This window comes from Phyllobates terribilis, unplaced genomic scaffold (assembly GCF_046119375.1).
Source record: "Phyllobates terribilis strain yellow unplaced genomic scaffold, ASM4611937v1 Scaffold_1__5_contigs__length_1240528914, whole genome shotgun sequence".
Classification (NCBI taxonomy): Eukaryota; Metazoa; Chordata; class Amphibia; order Anura; family Dendrobatidae; genus Phyllobates; species Phyllobates terribilis.
Window position 1 is genome coordinate 264,025,498 of NW_027362761.1, and position 18,999 is coordinate 264,044,496.

The 18,999-nt window shown below is 45.0% G+C and overlaps 1 protein-coding gene across 2 annotated transcripts in view; it reads right to left on the reverse strand.

Moving 5' to 3' along the window:
* RASAL1 (RAS protein activator like 1) overlaps window positions 1-18,999 on the reverse strand; it is a 134,906-nt gene that overhangs the window by 69,620 nt on the left and 46,287 nt on the right. The window lies entirely within an intron of this gene.

An 18,999-nucleotide genomic window follows, 5' to 3' on the forward strand; every position in this document is an offset into this window, starting at 1 on the left:
AGGGGTTGTCTGGTCTTCTGGTAAAAGTCTGCAGTTACACTATGTGAGTGCAGACTTCTGAATCCTCACACTGTCAAGATTTTCCAGTATTGCTAAGGAGAGTGGTCGGTCAAATGACTGCAAGTACGAGATTTGCATACTTCCAACCACAATACAACTAGATGTGCTTGGCCTCTCTCAATACAATCAAAAATGGTGAAAGCCCACTCTCACCTGGATTCATAAGTCTGCATGTAGAGTGACTGCAGACCCATAGCACAAATCCTATGGGCATTGAATCCCTAATCCCCTAGCGATATTACTGGCAGAGTACCATATGCAATCTGTCTGAAGAAGGTCCTTTCAATCGAAACGTCAGTGTTTTTGAATTGCTTTGCTAATAAATCTGACATTTTTCTGCAACTCGAGTGCTGGATTAATTCTTCACGGGGCATCATACTGTGTGGGGGACTGTGATATGATGTGATATGACTGTGTGAGGGGTATCATATTGAGTGATGGCATCATACAGAATGGGGGCCATCATATTGACAGGTATGGGGGTATTATACTCTGTATGTGTCTGAGTAAGGCATTTGTGAGAACATCAAATGATGAAAGGGGCATCAATAGAGGCATAATTACTGTGCGCTTGCCATAATACATGTCTCTGTTCCTGTTTATACATTTGGAATATGAGACCCTGCCAACCCCGCCGAATATATATATATATATATTTTTTAGAGGGGGGCACAATTAAAACTTTTCCTATGGGACCCCATTAATTTTTTATGTATACCGATGATTAAAGTCAGGGGCATCGCTTTTAGAGGGAGGCACAATTAAAACTTTTGCTATGGGACCCCATGAATTTTTTATGTATACCCATAATTAAAGTCAGGGGCATCGTTAGCGTCAAAGATCCGGGGCTCCAGCCCCCAACTTCTCGGCTGGAGCTCAGGATCTGCTACAACAGCTGCATTGAACTGTGAGACATCAGCGTACTCACACATCCGACGCAATGACGTCATTGCATCGTGCCGCTCGGCAGGCCAGCTATGGAAGAGAAGGTGGAGGCTGAGGTGCCGGGAAGCAGGATTAGCTGAGTATAAGCGTCATTATTTTTTATATGAACGGGCTGAGGAGACCATCATACTCTATATGTGGGGCAGTGGGGCCATCATACTATATACAGTTATATGAAAAAGTTTGGGCACCCCTATTAATCTTAAGCTTAATGTTTTATAAAAATTGGTGTTTTTGCAACTGCTATTTCAGTTTGATATATGTAACAACTGTTGGACACAGTAATGCTTCTGCCGTGAAATGAGGTTTATTGTACTAACAGAAAATGTGCAATCTGCATTCAAACTAAATTTGACAGGTGCATAAGTATGGGCACCTCACCAGAAAAATGACATTAATATTTAGTAGATCCTCCTTTTGCAAAAATAACAGCCTCTAGTCGCTTCCTGTAGCTTTTAATGATTTCCTGGATCCTGGATGAAGGTATTTTTGACCATTCCTCTTTACAAAACAATTCCAGTTCAGTTAAGTTTGATGGACGCCGAGCATGGACAGCCCTCTTCAAATGATCCCACAGATGTTCAATGATATTCAGGTCTGGGGACTGGGATGGCCATTCCAGAACATTGTAATTGTTCCTCTGCATGAATGCCTGAGTAGATTTGAAGCGGAGTTTTGGATCATTGTCTTGCTGAAAGATCCATCCCCTGCGTAACTTCAACTTTGTCACTGATTCTTGAACATTATTGTCAAGAATCTGATGATACTGAGTGGAATCCATGCGTCCCTCAACTTTAACAAGATTCCCGGTGCCGGCATTGGCCACACAGCCCCAAAGCATGATGGAACCTCCACCAAATTTTACTGTGGGTAGCAAGTGTTTTTCTTGGAATGCTGTGTTTTTTTGCCGCCATGCATAACACCTTTTTGTATGACCAAACAACTCAATCTTGGTTTCATCAGTCCACAGGACCTTCTTCCAAAAAGAAATTGGCTTCTCCAAATGTGCTTTTGCATACCTAAGCCGACTCTGTTTGTGGCGTGCTTGCAGAAACGGCTTCTTTTGCATCACTCTCCCATACAGCTTCTCCTTGTGCAAAGTGCGTTGTATAGTTGACCGATGCACAGTGACACCATCTGCAGCAAGTTGATGCTGCAGCTCTCTGGAGGTGGTCTGAGGATTGTCTTTGACTGATCTCACCATTCTTCTTCTCTGCCTTTCTGATGTTTTTCTTGGCCTGTCACTTCTGGCCTTAACAACAACTGTCCCTGTGTTCTTCCATTTCCTTACTATGTTCCTCACAGTGGAAACTGACAGGTTAAATCTCTGAGACAGCTTTTTCTATCCATCCCCTGAACAACTATGTTGAATAATCTTTGTTTTCAGATCATTTGACAGTTGTTTTGAGGAGCCCATGATGCCACTCTTCAGAGGAGATTCAAACAGGAGAACAACTTGCAAGTGGCCACTTTAAGTAGTTTTTCTCATGATTGCATACACCTGGCTATGAAGTTCAAAGCTCAATGAGGTTACAAAACCAAAAAAAGTGCTTTAGTAAGTCAGTAAAAAGTAGGTAGGAGTATTTAAAACAAGAAAATGATAAGGGTGCCCATACTTATGCACCTGTCAAATTTTGTTTGAATGCAGATTGCACATTTTCTGTTAGTACAATAAACCTCATTTCAAGGCAGAAACATTTCTGTATCCAACAGTTATTACATATATCAAACTGAAATAGCTGTTGCAAAAACACCAATTTTTATAAAACATTAAGCTTAAGATTAATAGGGGTGCCCAAACTTTTTCATATAACTGTATGTGGAGCAGTGGGGCCATCATAATATACACTGCTCAAAAAAATAAAGGGAACACTTAAACAACAGAATATAACTCCAAGTAAATCAAACTTCTGTGAAATCAAACTGTCCACTTAGGAAGCAACACTGATTGACAATCAATTTCACATGCTGTTGTGCAAATGGAATAGACAATAGATGGAAATTATTGGCAATTATCAAGACATACTTAATAAAGGAGTGGTTTTGTAGGTGGGGACCACAGACCACATCTCAGTACCAATGCTTTCCGGCTGATGTTTTGGTTACTTTTGAATGTTGGTTGAGCTTTCACACTCGTGGTAGGATGAGATGAACTGTACAACCCACAGAAGTTGCTCAGGTAGTGCAGCTCATCCAGGATGGCACATCAATGCAAGCTGTGGCAAGAAGGTTTGCTGTGTCTGTCAGAGTAGTGTCCAGAGGCTGGAGGCGCTACCAGGAGACAGGCCAGTACACCAGGAGACGTGGAGGGGGCCGTAGGAGGGCAACAACCCAGCAGCAGGACCGCTACCCCCGCCTTTGTGCAAGGAGGAACAGGAGGAGCACTACTGCCAGTGCCCTGCAAAATGACCTCCAGCAGGCCACAAATGTGCATGTGTCTGCACAAACAATTAGAAACCGACTCCATGAGGGTGGTATGAGGGCCCGATGTCCACAGATGGCGGTTGTGCTCACAGCCCAACACCGTGCAGGACGCTTGGCATTTGCCACAGAACACCAGGATTGGCAAAGTCGCCACTGGCGCCCTGTGCTCTTCACAGATGAAAGCAGGTTCAAACTGAGCACGTGACAGTCTGGAGACGCCGTGGAGAGCGATCTGCTGCCTGCAACATCCATCAGCATAACCGGTTTGGCAGTGGGTCAGTAATGGTGTGGGGTGGCATTTCTTTGGAGGGCCGCACAGCCCTCCATGTGCTCACCAGAGGTAGCCTGACTGCCATTAGGCACCGAGATGAGATCATCAGACCCCTTGTGAGACCATATGCTGGTACGGTTGGCCCTGGGTTCCTCCTAATGCAGGACAATGCCAGACCTCATGTGGCTGGAGTGTGTCAGCAGTTCCTGCAAGATGAAGGCATTGAAGCTATGGACTGGCCCGCCCGTTCCCCAGACCTGAATCCGATTGAGCACATCTGGGACATCATGTCTCGCTCCATCCACCAACGTCACGTTGCACCACAGACTGTCCAGAAGTTGGCGGATGCTTTAGTCCAGGTCTGGGAGGAGATCCCACAGGAGACCATCCGCAACCTCATCAGGAGCATGCCCAGGTGTTGTAGGGAGGTCATACAGGCACGTGGAGGCCACACACAATACTGAGCCTCATTCTGACTTGTTTTAAGGACATTACATCAAAGTTGGATCAGCCTGTAGTGTGTTTTTCCACTTTAATTTTCGGGGTGACTCCAAATCCAGGCCTCCATTGGTTAATAAATTTGATTTCCATTGATGATTTGTGTGTGATTTTGTTGTCAGAACATTCAACTTTGTACAGAACAAAGTATTCAATGAGAATATTTCATTCATTCAGGTCTAGGATGTGTTATTTAAGTGTTCCCTTTATTTTTTGAGCAATGTATATATATATATATATATATATATATATATATATATATATATATATATATATATATATATATATATTGTGATGTAGCAGACATCCCTTTAATGGTTCAGTGTGTTTTTGAATGACCATGTACCTTCCCCTTTAACTGACTGGTCACATGACTGTGACATCACACAGGTCCTTATGCACACAGAGGGTGTGGACACATGACTCTGACATCAGTTAAGGTCCTATCTGTGGGTGTGCTGCAAGATATATAAACCCTGTGTGTTCCTGTGTGGGTGTGTTCCGGTGTGTAGGAGTTCCTATGTGTTGGGAGCTCCTGTGTGGGCACCGTTTGCAGAGGTGAAAGGGGTGTGACAGGCGTGTTTCCTGTTACCCGTATGTGCGGACACCGTGTGAGCGGCACGAGGCTGTTCCCTGGGTGTGTGTGTGGGAACACCGCTCGTGTGAGGCCTGGTGGACTCCGGTGGAGGTGAAGTCTGGATCCCTGTGAGAGTGTGGGGGATGCCAGTAAGCCTCGGAGTGCCACACAAGCGTCCTGGAGGGCAGAGCCTGGATCTGAGTATGTGAGAGATGCCAGTGGCCTTGGACGGGTCCAGGGCTGGAGACCACGTGTGGTCAAGCCTTAGAGCCACAGTGGTGGCGGACTGAAGCAGCTAAAACCGACTAAAGGTAATACTCTTTGTGTTATGGACATTCTCATGGACATTGCTTTATTATTACCTTGCGGAAGGCTGTTATTAGAACCAAGTGGGCCAGTCTGCCACTTGGGCTTGTTTGACATTATGTGTGTGAAATGCGGTTTATGATGAGATAATAAACTGTGGATTGTGAAACACGGCAAAGTAGTTGCTGGCGTGCATTGATTGACGCAGCAAAGCGAGTATCCCCCAGGATAATGACAAGCGCTGCCTTACATGTGGTGGAGAATGCGGGCAGCTGCAGTCTGGTTGCTAGGGGCAGCTGCAGTCTGGTTGCTAGGGGCAACTGCAGTCTGGTTGCTGGGAGCAACTGTACAGGTCGACGAGTGTGGTAAAGCATCTGGCTGCAACTCGGCGGGGTTGTGAAGGTTGTCGTCGAACTCAAACCTGGTTTGCTGTGGCTTGGCGGGGCTCACGAAGTTAAAGCATCTTGCTGCAACTCGGCGGGGTTGCGAAGGTTGACATCGCACTCAAGTCCTGTTTTGCGGTGGCTCGGCGGGACCACGAAAATTTTTTCGGGGAGAGCGGTGAAGTTCAAGTGTGAACAGTGTACCGTGATGGCTGTGAGCAAAGCAACAGAGATGACTGGAGCTATTGAGCGTTTGAAGGGCCGGTTGGGACCGGAGCATGTATTTGAGCAACTCTTACAGGACATGGTGCGGGAACCGCAGGAGCTGTGGGCACCGTATAGAATGGCGGAAGTGGACCATTCTGTGGACTCTCCGGGGGTGCCAGTGTTGTCCCAGAGTGCCCGGGGAGGTGGTAAGAGGTCTTGTGAACTGAGTCCTAAGACTGTCGCTGATGTTTTTTGTAAAAATTCCCTTACAGGTGTGGTTGTTAAAAAGGGGGCGGAGTCTAAAAAGGGGGCGGATTTTCACAAGAGTGTGGAGTGTAGAAAACTGAAAATTGTTGATGATTGTGGGTGGGTACCTCCTAGAAATGACAATTTGACCATTGAGAACGGGGTAGCTCCAGTGGAAGGGGGTGAAGTCAAAGTGGGAGGTGTCCTGGTAGTCCACAATACCATGGGGAGTGACACAGACCCCATAGCTGACGGTGACACTACGGAAGTAGAAGGAGAGGTCAGTCAGGGGGGATAGATGAGGTGAGAAAGTCAACATCACGTAGAGGGCGCAAGGGCCACAAAAAGGTTGCTCCTGTAGTCTTGACTAAAAGTGAAAATAAAGAAAATGTAATGGTGTGTGCCGTTGTTACAAGGGTGGATCCTCCTTCAGAGGCAGAAGAGGAGGTGACGGACCTGGAGAACGTGTCCTCAGACCAGCGGAGCCTGGAGTCTGAACGGCAGAGGGTATACCAGGTTGTGAAGAACTTACAGCGAGATCTAAAGGGAAGCAACAAGGAAGTTGTCCAGTGGAAGGAGATGTTCCACGCAATTAAGGAGGACCGCCGCAAAATCAAGGAGGAGGTTTTGCAGTTGAAGCTTGAGAAGGAGGCGCGGCAGGATGGAGTTTCTGGACGTGATCAGGAACTAGAACGACTGCGCGCACAGTTCAACCAGGAGCTGTGTGACTCCAAAAAGGAGTATGGTGAACTCATGAGGGAGCTGCAGCAATTCCAGGACCAAGTAAAGCCTCTAATGTAGGAGAAGGAGCGGCTGGAGGACTCTCTGTTCCAGCGAGACTGGGAGCTATCCACCCTGAAAGAGGCATGAAAAGTTCAGTGAGGAACTGCAACAACTGAAGAGAGATTATGAGGATCTCCTCAAGGTTAAAGTAAAACTGGAGAAAGGAAAAGGCAAACAAGTTGCACTTACTTCCTTAGACCATGAGAAGGTGGACCTGAGGAGAGCTAAGAGTATGGTGTTGGAAGATAAAGGTGAAGTGGAGGTGGTCAAGACGAAAAGTTGTGAAGTTGTAGCTGTGAGTCAGCTCAGGGGAAGCATCCAGGGTGAAGAAGCTGGAAGTCAGTTGTCCCTGAAACCTGAGCTGGTTGATCGTCTGGAAACCACTGGTGAGACCGAAACGTCTCGGTACAAGTGCCTCGTAGATGTACCCGAGGACTTGAGGGAAGAATGCACCCGTGAGTTCGTGCATGAGGAGTTTAAGAAGGCCGTGGGAGCCTGGAAGGTGTACTTGACCTCAGAGGCTAGACAGCTGGTGGTCCTGTTCACAACCGAAGTCACGGTGAAGAGGGTGGCGATCCTGAGTGACATACATTGGCGATGTATTCGCACGAAGCGGTTTCACCGGTTGAAGACGGAGCAAGCCGCTAGACAACTGGAGCTGATGAGAAAGGCTCACAGTCTTCGAGAAGAGGTCATCCGGGTGCCTCATGTTCTGGTGAGAGAGCTCATTGGGAGAAATGGCCGAGCCATGCAGATGATGGTGAAGAAGTCTGGTGTGGTAAAAGTAAGCAGTCCACGTGATCGTCGGGACTGGATGCCGGATGAAGACGGCATGGTGTCGTTCTACGCTGTAGGAACGGAAGAAAGTCTTGCAGATATGAGCATGCTGGTGGGGTACCGAGTGACCTACCTGCGAGAGGTGGAAAAGCTGAATCTCGCTAGACTGCGAGTAAATAGACAGCATCATCTGAGCAGCAGAAGATGGCAGCTGTCTAGAAAGTGTGAGACCAGACAGAGAAAGGGCTCACTAAATATCAGAGCAGCTGAGGTTAGGGACCTTTCAAGATGTCCTGGGAGTGGGTTTGGAGGTAGTGAGACCTCCAGTGACTCAGGGTTGAGTGGCCCATACAATCGACCCAATAGAGGACGGAACTATGTGGAGTCACACTGTTGTATTGACCGCTGGGAGCGGGGGAGACCTGGTAGGGTTTCGACTGACCGCTGGGAGCGGGGGAGACCTGACAAGGTTACGACTGACCGCTGGGAGCGGGGGAGCCGCTGGGAGCGAGGGAAGTCTGACAAGTTTACGACCCGGAAATGCGACTTGACGGAGTCGATGACATTGACAGATGGTAGGTCCCTAAGGAGTGGGTTAATGTCAATGTTTAATGTTCCAGGGGTTGGACAACGCAAGGGTCAGGTGTATGGTCTCAGTGTGAACTGTGGAATATAGACTGTTTGTGTATGTTATGTGTTCAACCCCACAAGTTTGAACAGAGGGGGGGGAATATGTGATGTAGCAGACATCCCTTTAATGATTCAGTGTGTTTTTGAATGACCATGTACCTTCCCCTTTAACTGACTGGTCACATGACTGTGACATCACACAGGTCCTTATGCACACAGAGGGTGTGGACACATGACTCTGACATCAGTTAAGGTCCTATCTGTGGGTGTGCTGCAAGATATATAAACCCTGTGTGTTCCTGTGTGGGTGTGTTCCGGTGTGTAGGAGTTCCTATGTGTTGGGAGCTCCTGTGTAGGCACCGTGTGCAGAGGTGAAAGGGGTGTGACAGGCGTGTTTCCTGTTACCCATATGTGCGGACACCGTGTGAGCGGCACGAGGCTGTTCCCTGGGTGTGTGTGTGGGAACACCGCTCGTGTGAGGCCTGGTGGACTCCGGTGGAGGTGAAGCCTGGATCCCTGTGAGAGTGTGGGGGATGCCAGTAAGCCTCGGAGTGCCACACAAGCGTCCTGGAGGGCAGAGCCTGGATCTGAGTATGTGAGAGATGCCAGTGGCCTTGGACAGGTCCAGGGCTGGAGACCACGTGTGGTCAAGCCTTAGAGCCACAGTGGTGGCGGACTGAAGCAGCTAAAACCGACTAAAGGTAATACTCCTTGTGTTATGGACATTCACATGGACATTGCTTTATTATTACCTTGCGGAAGGCTGTTATTAGAACCAAGTGGGCCTGTCTGCCACTTGGGCTTGTTTGACATTATGTGTGTGAAATGCGGTTTATGATGAGATAATAAACTGTGGATTGTGAAACACGGCAAAGTAGTTGCTGGCGTGCATTGATTGACGCAGCAAAGCGAGTATCCCCCAGGATAATGACAAGCGCTGCCTTACAATATATATACAGTGCCTACAAGTAGTATTCAACCCCCTGCAGATTTAGCTGGTTTGATAAGATGCAAATAAGTTAGAGCCTTCAAACTGCAAACGAGAGTAGGTGTTATGAACAGAAGCATAAATCTTACAAACCAAAAAGTTATGTTGCTCAGTTGAATTTTATTACATTTTAAACATAAAAGTGTGGGTCAATTATTATACAACCCCTATGTTTAATATTTTGTGGAATAACCCTTGTTTGCAATTACAGCTAATAATCGTCTTTTATAAGACCTGATCAGGCCGGCACAGGTCTGTGGAGTTATCTTGGCCCACTCCTCCATGCAGATCTTCTCCAAGTTATCTAGGTTCTTTGGGTGTCTCATGTGGACTTTATTCTTGAGCTCCTTCCACAAGTTTTCAATTGGGTTAAGGTCAGGAGACTGACTAGGCCACTCCAACACCTTGACTTTTTCCCTATTGAACCAGGCATTGGTTTTCTTGGCTGTGTGCTTTGGGTCGTTGTCTTGTTGGAAGATGAAATTACGACCCATCTTAAGATCCTTGATGGAGGAGCGGAGGTTCTTGGCCAAAATCTCCAGGTAGGCCGTGCTATCCATCTTCCCATGGATGCGGACCAGATGGCCAGGCCCCTTGGAAGAGAAACAGCCCCACAGCATGATGCTGCCACCACCATGCTTGACTGTAGGGATGGTATTCTTGGGGTCGTATGCAGTGCCATCCAGTCTCCAAACGTCACGTGTGTGGTTGGCACCAAAGATCTCGATCTTGGTCTCATCAGACCATAGAACCTTGAACCAGTCTGTCTCAGAGTCCTCCAAGTGATCATGAGCAAACTGTAGACGAGCCTTGACATGACGCTTTGAAAGTAAAGGTACCTTACGGGCTCGTCTGGAACGGAGACCATTGCGGTGGAGTACATTACTTATGGTATTGACTGAAACCAATGTCCCCACTGCCATGAGATCTTCCCGGAGCTCCTTCCTTGTTGTCCTTGGGTTAGCCTTGACTCTTCGGACAAGCCTGGCCTCGGCACGGGAGGACACTTTCAAAGGCTGTCCTGGCCGTGGAAGGCTAACAGTAGTTCCATAAGCCTTCCACTTACGGATGATGCTCCCAACAGTGGAGACAGGTAGGCCCAACTCCTTGGAAAGGGTTTTGTACCCCTTGCCAGCCTTGTGACCCTCCACGATCTTGTCTCTGATGGCCTTGGAATGCTCCTTTGTCTTTCCCATGTTGACCATGTCTGAGTGCTGTTCACAAGTTTGGGGAGGGTCTTAAATAGTCAGAAAAGGCTGGCAAAAGAGATCTTTAATCCACACATGTGAAGCTCATTATTCTTGGTGCCTGAACTACTTCTTAATACTTTAGGGGGACCAAACAGAATTCTTGTGGTTTGAGGGGTTGAATAATAAATGACACTCTGAATTAACTTTTTACGTTTTAAAAAAAATAAATAAAAAAAAACAAAAACAAAATTTGCTGCAGTGCATTTCCCACTTCCAGGCTGATCTACAGTACAAATGTCACAATGCCAAGTTAATTCCGCATGTGTCAACCAGCTAAATCTGCAGGGGGTTGAATACTACTTGTAGGCACTGTGTATATATATATATATATATATATATATATATATATATATATATATATATATATATATATATATATATATATATATATATATATATATATATATATATATACAGTACAGACCAAAAGTTTGGACACACCTTCTCATTTAAAGATTTTTCTGTATTTTCATGACTATGAAACTATGAAAATTGTACATTCACACTGAAGGCATCAAAACTATGAATTAACACATGTGGAATTATATACTTAGTAAAAAAGTGTGAAACAACTGAAAATATGTCTTATATTCTAGGTTCTTCAAAGTAGCCACCTTTTGCTTTGATGACTGCTTTGCACACTCTTGACATTCTCTTGATGAGCTTCAAGAGGTAGTCACCGGAAATGGTTTTCACTTCACAGGTGTGCCCTGTCAGGTTTAATAAGTGGGATTTCTTGCCTTATAAATGGGGTTGGGACCATCAGTTGTGTTGTGCAGAAGTCTGGTGGATACACAGCTGATCGTCCTACTGAATAGACTGTTAGAATTTGTATTATGGCAAGAAAAAAGCAGCTAAGTAAAGAAAAATGAGTGGCCATCATTGCTTTAAGAAATGAAGGTCAGTCAGTCCGAAAAATTGGGAAAACTTTGAAAGTGTCCCCAAGTGTAGCTGCAAAAACCATCAAGCGCTACAAAGAAACTGGCTCACATGAGGACCGCCCCAGGAAAGGAAGACCATGAGTCACCTCTGCTTCTGAGGATAAGTTTATCCGAGGCACCAGCCTCAGAAATCGCAGGTTAACAGCAGCTCAGATTAGAGACCAGGTCAATGCCACACAGAGTTCTAGTAGCAGACACATCTCTTCAACAACTGTTAAGAGGAGACTTTGTGCAGCAGGCCTTCATGGTAAAATAGCTGCTAGGAAACCACTGCTAAGGACAGGCAACAAGCAGAAGAGACTTGTTTGGGCTAAAGAACACAAGGAATGGACATTAGACCAGTGGAAATCTGTGCTTTGGTCTGATGAGTCCAAATTTGAGATCTTTGGTTCCAACCACCATGTCTTTGTGCGATGCAGAAAAGGTGAACGGATGGACTCTACATGCCTGGTTCCCACCGTGAAGCATGGAGGAGGAGGTGTGATGGTGTGGGGGTGCTTTGCTGGTGACAGTGTTGGGGATTTATTCAAAATTGAAGGCATACTGAACCAGCATGGCTACCACAGCATCTTGCAGCGGCATGCTATTTCATCCGGTTTGCGTTTAGTTGGACCATCATTTATTTTTCAACAGGACAATGACCCCAAACACACCTCCAGGCTGTGTAAGGGCTATTTGCCCAAGAGGGAGAGTGATGGGGTGCTACGCCAGATGACCTGGCCTCCACAGTCGCCAGACCTGAACCCAATCGAGATGGTTTGGGGTGAGCTGGACCACAGAGTGAAGGTAAAAGGGCCAACAAGTGCTAAGCATCTCTGGGAACTCCTTCAAGATTGTTGGAAGACCATTTCCGGTGACTACCTCTTGAAGCGCATCAAGAGAATGCCAAGAGTGTGCAAAGCAGTCATCAAAGCAAAAGGTGGCTACTTTGAAGAACCTAGAATATAAGACATATTTTCAGTTGTTTCACACTTTTTTGTTAAGTATATAATTCCACACGTGTTAATTCATAGTTTTGATGCCTTCAGTGTGAATGTACAATTTTCATAGTCATGAAAATACAGAAAAATCTTTAAATGAGAAGGTGTGTCCAAACTTTTGGTCTGTACTGTATATATATATATATATATATATATATATATATATATATATATATATATATATATATATATATTTTATATTGTAAGGTGGCTGCCGGACAGGTCGTGGACAGGAGGTATGTGTCCCTGAAGTGCCAAGCTTCGGTGATGTAGGACCCGGAGAAGCAGGCTCCAGCACACATAGGGCTGAGAGGAATTTAATGGGCCCGGATTACAGGGCCGGGTTTTACGAGCAGCTGAAAGAGCTGGGGGGGGTGGGCAGCTGCTCACTCACTTACCTCCAGTCCAGGTCTTGGAAGGCTGATTTAAGACAGCTGCGCCTGTCTCAGTCTGTCTGTGTGTGTTGGGCAAGGTGAGCAGACCTTGCATATGCTGCTTAGACTCTGCAGGAGGCAGAGGAAAGCACTTTGTTTAGGCTGAGGCCATGCTGCATGGACTTATTATTTTGAGCTTTGTTCTGTTATTCCTTTTTGTGCCAGGAAAAGGCTGTTACTTTTGTTTCTTCACTGGTGTATGGACACTAAATAAACCACCAGTTTGTTTGAACCCGTGGACTGCATCACTGTGTGAACCTGTGCCTACCTCCAACGCAGCTCAGTGAGTACAAATCCCTACTATATATAGTAGAGAAAATGAAAAATTTGCAGTGGTTTCTTAATTTTTGCCAGAGCTGTGTGTATATATAATTTTTTTAGACTCATCAGAGAAGATTACCTTATTCCAGTCCTCTATGGTCCAATCCTTATGGTCTTTGGCAAACTTCAGCCTGGCTCTCCTTTGCTTCTCATTGATGAAAGGCTTTTTTCTAGCTTTACATGACTTGAGGCCTGCCTCTAGGAGCCTGCTACGAACTGTTCTTGCCATGCACTTCACCCCAGCTGCCATTTGCCATTCCTTTTGTAGGTCAATTGAGGTCATCCTGCGGTTGCTGAGTGACATTTGAATAGGATGACGGTCATCTTGGTCAGTGGAGAGTCGCTTTTGCCCTCTGCCGGTCGGTAGCTTTGTTGTCCCCAATATCTGCTGCTTGACCTTGTTGTAATGGACTGCCGTCTTCGAAATTTTAAAGATGGAGGCAACATGATGCTCACTGTATCCCTCTGCTAGTAAAGCCAGAATTGAGCCCTTCTTTTCCTCACTCAAGACTTTTCTTTTCAACTCCTTTGGCATGGTTAAAAGTTATTTTTTCATTCAAATTACTTTTGGGCTATTCCTAGCACTTGTTTTGCCATCCAGCTTGACCTATTACAAGAGGATTGTGAAGACCACAGCAGTGTTTTTTATACTTTCCCTCATTACATAAGATTTGGTTCAGGTGATCACCTAATCAGAAGCACATTAAGTAGAATGAGGTGGACTTTGGCTGGAATTCAACTGACACTGGAATGGAATGGCTGTCTGACATGTAGAGATGGTGATATATATATATATATATATATATATATATATATATATGGCAGTGGAATCATCATACTTTATATGTGGGGCCATCATACTATATATATGAGGCAATGTGGCCATCATACTAAATATAAGGGGCAATGAGGCCATCATACTATATATATTGAGCAGGGGGGCCATCATATTATATATATGGGGCAGTGGGGCCATCATACTATATATATGGGGCAGTGGGGTCATAATACTATATATGTGAAGTAGTGGGGTGGGGCCATCATACTATATATATGGGGCAGTGGGGCCATCATATTACAGTGGGGAAAAAAAGTATTTAGTCAGCCACCAATTGTGCAAGTTCTCCCACTTAAAAAGATGATAGAGGTCTGTAATTGACATCATAGGGAGACCTCAACTAAGAGGGATAAAATGAGAAAACAAATCCTGAAAATCACATTGTCTGATTTGGAAAGAAATTTTTTTCAACTTTTGGTGGAAAATAAGTATTTGGTCAATTACAAACATGCAAAATTTCTGGCTCTCACAGACCTGTAACTTCTTCTTTAAGAGGCTCCTCTGTCCTCCGCTCATTACCTGTAGTACTGGCAGCTGTTTGAACTTGTTATCAGTATAAAAGACACCTGTCCGCAACCTCAAACAGTCACACTCCAAACTCCACTATGGTGAAGACCAAAGAACTGTCGAACGACACCAGAAACAAAATTGTAGCCCTGCACCAGGCTGGGAAGACTGAATCTGAAATAGGCAAGCAGCTTGGTGTGAAGAAATCAACTGTGGGAACAATAATTAGAAAATGGAGGACATACAAGACCATTGATAATCTCCTTCGATCTGGGGCTCCACACAAGATCTCACCCCGTGGGGTGAAAATGATCTCAAGAATGGTAAGCAAAAATCCCAGAACCACACGGGGGGACCTAGTGAATGACCTGCAGAGAGCTGGGACTAACGTTACACAGGCTACCATCAGTAACACACTACACCGCCAGGGACTCAGATCCTGCAGTGCCAGACGTGTCCCCCTGCTTAAGCCATTACATGTCTGGGCCTGTCTGAAGTTTTCTAGAGAGCATTTGGATGATCCAGAAGAGTATTGGGAGAATGTCATATGGTCAGATGAAACCAAAGTAGAACTGTTTGGTAGAAACACAACTCGTCATGTTTGGAGGAGAAAGAATGCTGAGTTGCATCCAAAGGACACCATACCTACTGTGAAGCATGGGGGTGGCAAAATCATGCTTTGGGGCTGTTTCTCTGCCAAGGGACCAGGACGACTGATCCGTGTACATGAAAGAATGAATGGGGCCATGTATCATGAGATTTTGAGTGCAAACCTCCTTCCATCAGCAAGGGCATTGAAGATGAAACGTGGCTGGGTCTTTTAGCATGACAATGATCCCAAGCACACCACCAGGGCAATGAAGGAGTGGCTTCATAAGAAGCATTTCAAGGTCCTGGAGTGGCCTAGCCAGTCTCCAGATCTAAACCCTAGAGAAAACCTTTGGAGGGAGTTGAAAGTCTGTGTTGCCCAGCGACAGCCCCAAAACATCACTGCTCTAGAGGGGATCTGCATGGAGGAATGGACCAACATACCAGCAACAGCGTGTGTCAACCTTGTGAAGACTTACAGAAAACGTTTGACCTCTGTCATTGCCAACAAAGGATATATAAAAGTATTGAGATGAACTTTTGTAATTGACCAAATACTTATTTTCCAAATCAGACAATGTGATTTTCAGGATTTGTTTTCTCATTTTGTCTCTCAGGGTATGTGCCCAAGATGCAGATTTGAAGCAGAAATTTCCTGAGCATTCTGCAACTCCTTGGCAGAAAAAACGCATGCGGATTTTACATGCATTTTTTCAGCGTTTTTCAAGCGTTTATACATGCGTTTTTTTCAAGCGATTTTGAGCATCACTTGGAAAAGGGCTTGAGAAGTTGGTCACACAATATAAATCCATGCAACTGGCATGGATTTTTTATTGTGTGACCAACTTATGAGGAGATTTCTGCTTCAAATCGTGCATCTAGTGTAAATAAAAAGTAAAAGGGAAAAAAAAAAATCTTATAAAAAAAATCTTATACTCACCTCCTCTCCAGCGGCCCCTGTCTCCTCCCGGCGGCCCGCAGTGTACTGGGAAGTCGCGTGACCATCAGCTGACTAAATTACGTCACCACAGGACCTGCCAGTACACCACGGGCCGCCGAGGAGAGAGGATCGCCATCGGGAGGAGACTGGGGTCCGCCAGAGAGGTGAGTATGAATATTTTTTTTTATTTTTTACTTTATAATTCTTTTTTAACTTGACGGTACCCGGGTCGGATGAGAGTCTCCTCTTCTCCCAACCCGGGTATCATCTGAGCATTGAACCGCATAACATCCGCATGTATGCAGTTCAATGCAAGTCAATGGGCGCAATTTCGCCGCGAAATCAGGCCCAAATTGGCTGTGCAGCGAATTTTTCCGCAATGATAATCCGCAGCGGAAATTTCCGTAGCATGTGCACAGCACATGCGGATTATCATTGGGAAACATGGCAGACATCTTAAGAAGCGATTTTAATGCGTTAAATCTGCATCGTGGGCACAAAGCCTCATAGTTGAGGTCTACCTACAGTGCTGGCCAAAAGTATTGGCACCCCTGCAATTCTGTCAGATAATACTCAGTTTCTTCCTGAAAATGATTGCAATCACAAATTCTTTGATATTATTATCTTCATTTAATTTGCTTGCAAGGAAAAAACACAAAAAAGAATGAAGCAAAAATCAAATCATTGATCATTTCACACAAAACTCCAAAAAAGGGCCGGACAAAAGTATTGGCACCCTCAGCCTAATACTTGGTTGCACAACCTTTAGCCAAAATAACTGCGAACAACCGCTTCCGGTAACCATCAATGAGTTTCTTTCAATGCTCTGCTGGAATTGTAGACCATTCTTCTTTGGAAAACTGCTCCAGGTCCCTGATATTTGAAGGGTGCCTTCTCCAAACTGCCATTTTGAGATCTCTCCACAGGTGTTCTATGGGATTCAGGTCTGGACTCATTGCTGGCCACCTTAGAAGTCTCCAGTGCTTTCTCTAAAACCATTTTATAGTGCTTTTGGAAGTGTGTTTTGGGTCATTGTCCTGCTGGAAGACCCATGACCTCTGAGGGAAACCCAGTTTTCTCACACTGGGCCCTACATTATGCTGCAAAATTTGTTGGTAGTCTTCAGACTTCATAATGTCATGCACACGGTCAAGCAGTCCAGTGCCAGAGGCAACAAAGCAACCCCAAAACATCAGGGAACCTCCGCCATGTTTGACTGTAGGGACCGTGTTCTTTTCTTTGAATGCCTCTTTTTTTTTCCTGTACACTCTAAGTTGATGCTCTTTCCCAAAAAGCTCTACTTTTGTCTCATGTGACCAGAGAACACTCTTCCAAAACGTTTTAGGCTTTCTCAGGTAAGTTTTGGCAAACTCCAGCCTGGCTTTTTTATGTCTCGGGGTAAGAAGTGGGGTCTTCCTGGGTATCCTACCATACAGTCCCTTTTAATTCAGACGCCGACGGATAGTACGGGTTGACACTGTTGTACCCTCGGACTTTAGGGCATCTTGAACTTGTTTGGATGTTAGTCGAGGTTCTTTATCCACCATCCGCACAATCTTGCGTTGAAATCTCTCTTCCATTTTTCTTTTCCGTCCACATCTAGGGAGGTTAGCCACAGTGCCATGGGCTTTAAACTTCTTGATGACATTGCGCACGGAAGACACAGGAACATTCAGGTCTTTGGAGATGGACTTGTAGCCTTGAGATTGCTCATGCTTCCTAACAATTTGGTTTCTCAAGTCCTCAGACAGTTCTTTGGTCTTCTTTCTTTTCTCCATGCTCAATGTGGTACACACAAGGACACAGGACAGAGGTTGAGTCAACTTTAATCCATGTTAACTGGCTGCAAGTGTGATTTAGTTATTGCCAACACCTGTTAGGTGCCACAGGTAAGTTACAGGTGCTGTTCATTACACGAATTAGAGAAGCATCACAAGATTTTTCAAACAGTGCCAATACTTTTGTCCACCCCCTTTTTTAGGTTTGGTGTGGAATTATATCCAATTTGGCTTTAGGACAATTCTTTTGTGTTTTTTTCATTGAAGACAAATTAAATGAAGAGAATAATACCAAAGAATTTGTGATTGCAATCATTTTCAGGAAGAAACTGAGTATTATCTGACAGAATTGCAGGGGTGCCAATACTTTTGTCCAGCACTGTATGTTGTCAATTACAGGCCTCTCTCATCTTTTTAAGTGGGAGAACTTGCACAATTGGTGTCTGACTAAATACTTTTTTTTCCCCACTGTGTAAATGTGGGGCGGAGGGGCCATCATACTATATATGTGGGGCCATCATATTATATATATGGGGCAGTGGGGCGATATTCCTATATACACTGCTCAAAAAAATAAAGGGAACACTCAAATAACACATCCTAGATCTGAATGAATGAATGAAATATTCTCATTGAATACTTAGTTCTGTACAAAGTTGAATGTGCTGACAACAAAATCACACAAAATTGCTGTGTTCACTATACACACTGGCCTTTAAAAATACTTCAAATATCACAGGTGACCTGTAGTTTGGTATCAAAATATGTCCACACAGCTCAAGAGGCGAGCTACAATCCTATCACAGTATTCAATGAATGTCAAAAATTGAGTATATGGATATATCAATGATACTACACTGCTCAAAAAAATAAAGGGAACACTCAAATTACACATCCTAGATCTGAATGAATGGAATATTCTCATTGAATACTTTGTTCTGTACAAAGTTGAATGTGCCGACAACAAAATCACACAAAAATCATCAATGCAAATCAAATTTATTAACCAATGGAGGCCTGGATTTGGAGTCACCCGCAAAATTAAAGTGGAAAAACACACTACAGGCTGATCAACTTTGATGTAATGTCCTTAAAACAAGTCAAAATGAGGCTCAGTATTGTGTGTGGCCTCCACGTGCCTGTATGACCTCCCTACAACACCTGGGCATGCTCCTGATGAGGATGTGGATGGTCTCCTGTGGGATCTCCTCCAGACCTGGACTAAAGCATCCGCCAACTCCTGGACAGTCTGTGGTGCAACGTGACGTTGGTGGATGGAGCGAGACATGATGTCCCAGATGTGCTCAATCGGATTCAGGTCTGGGGA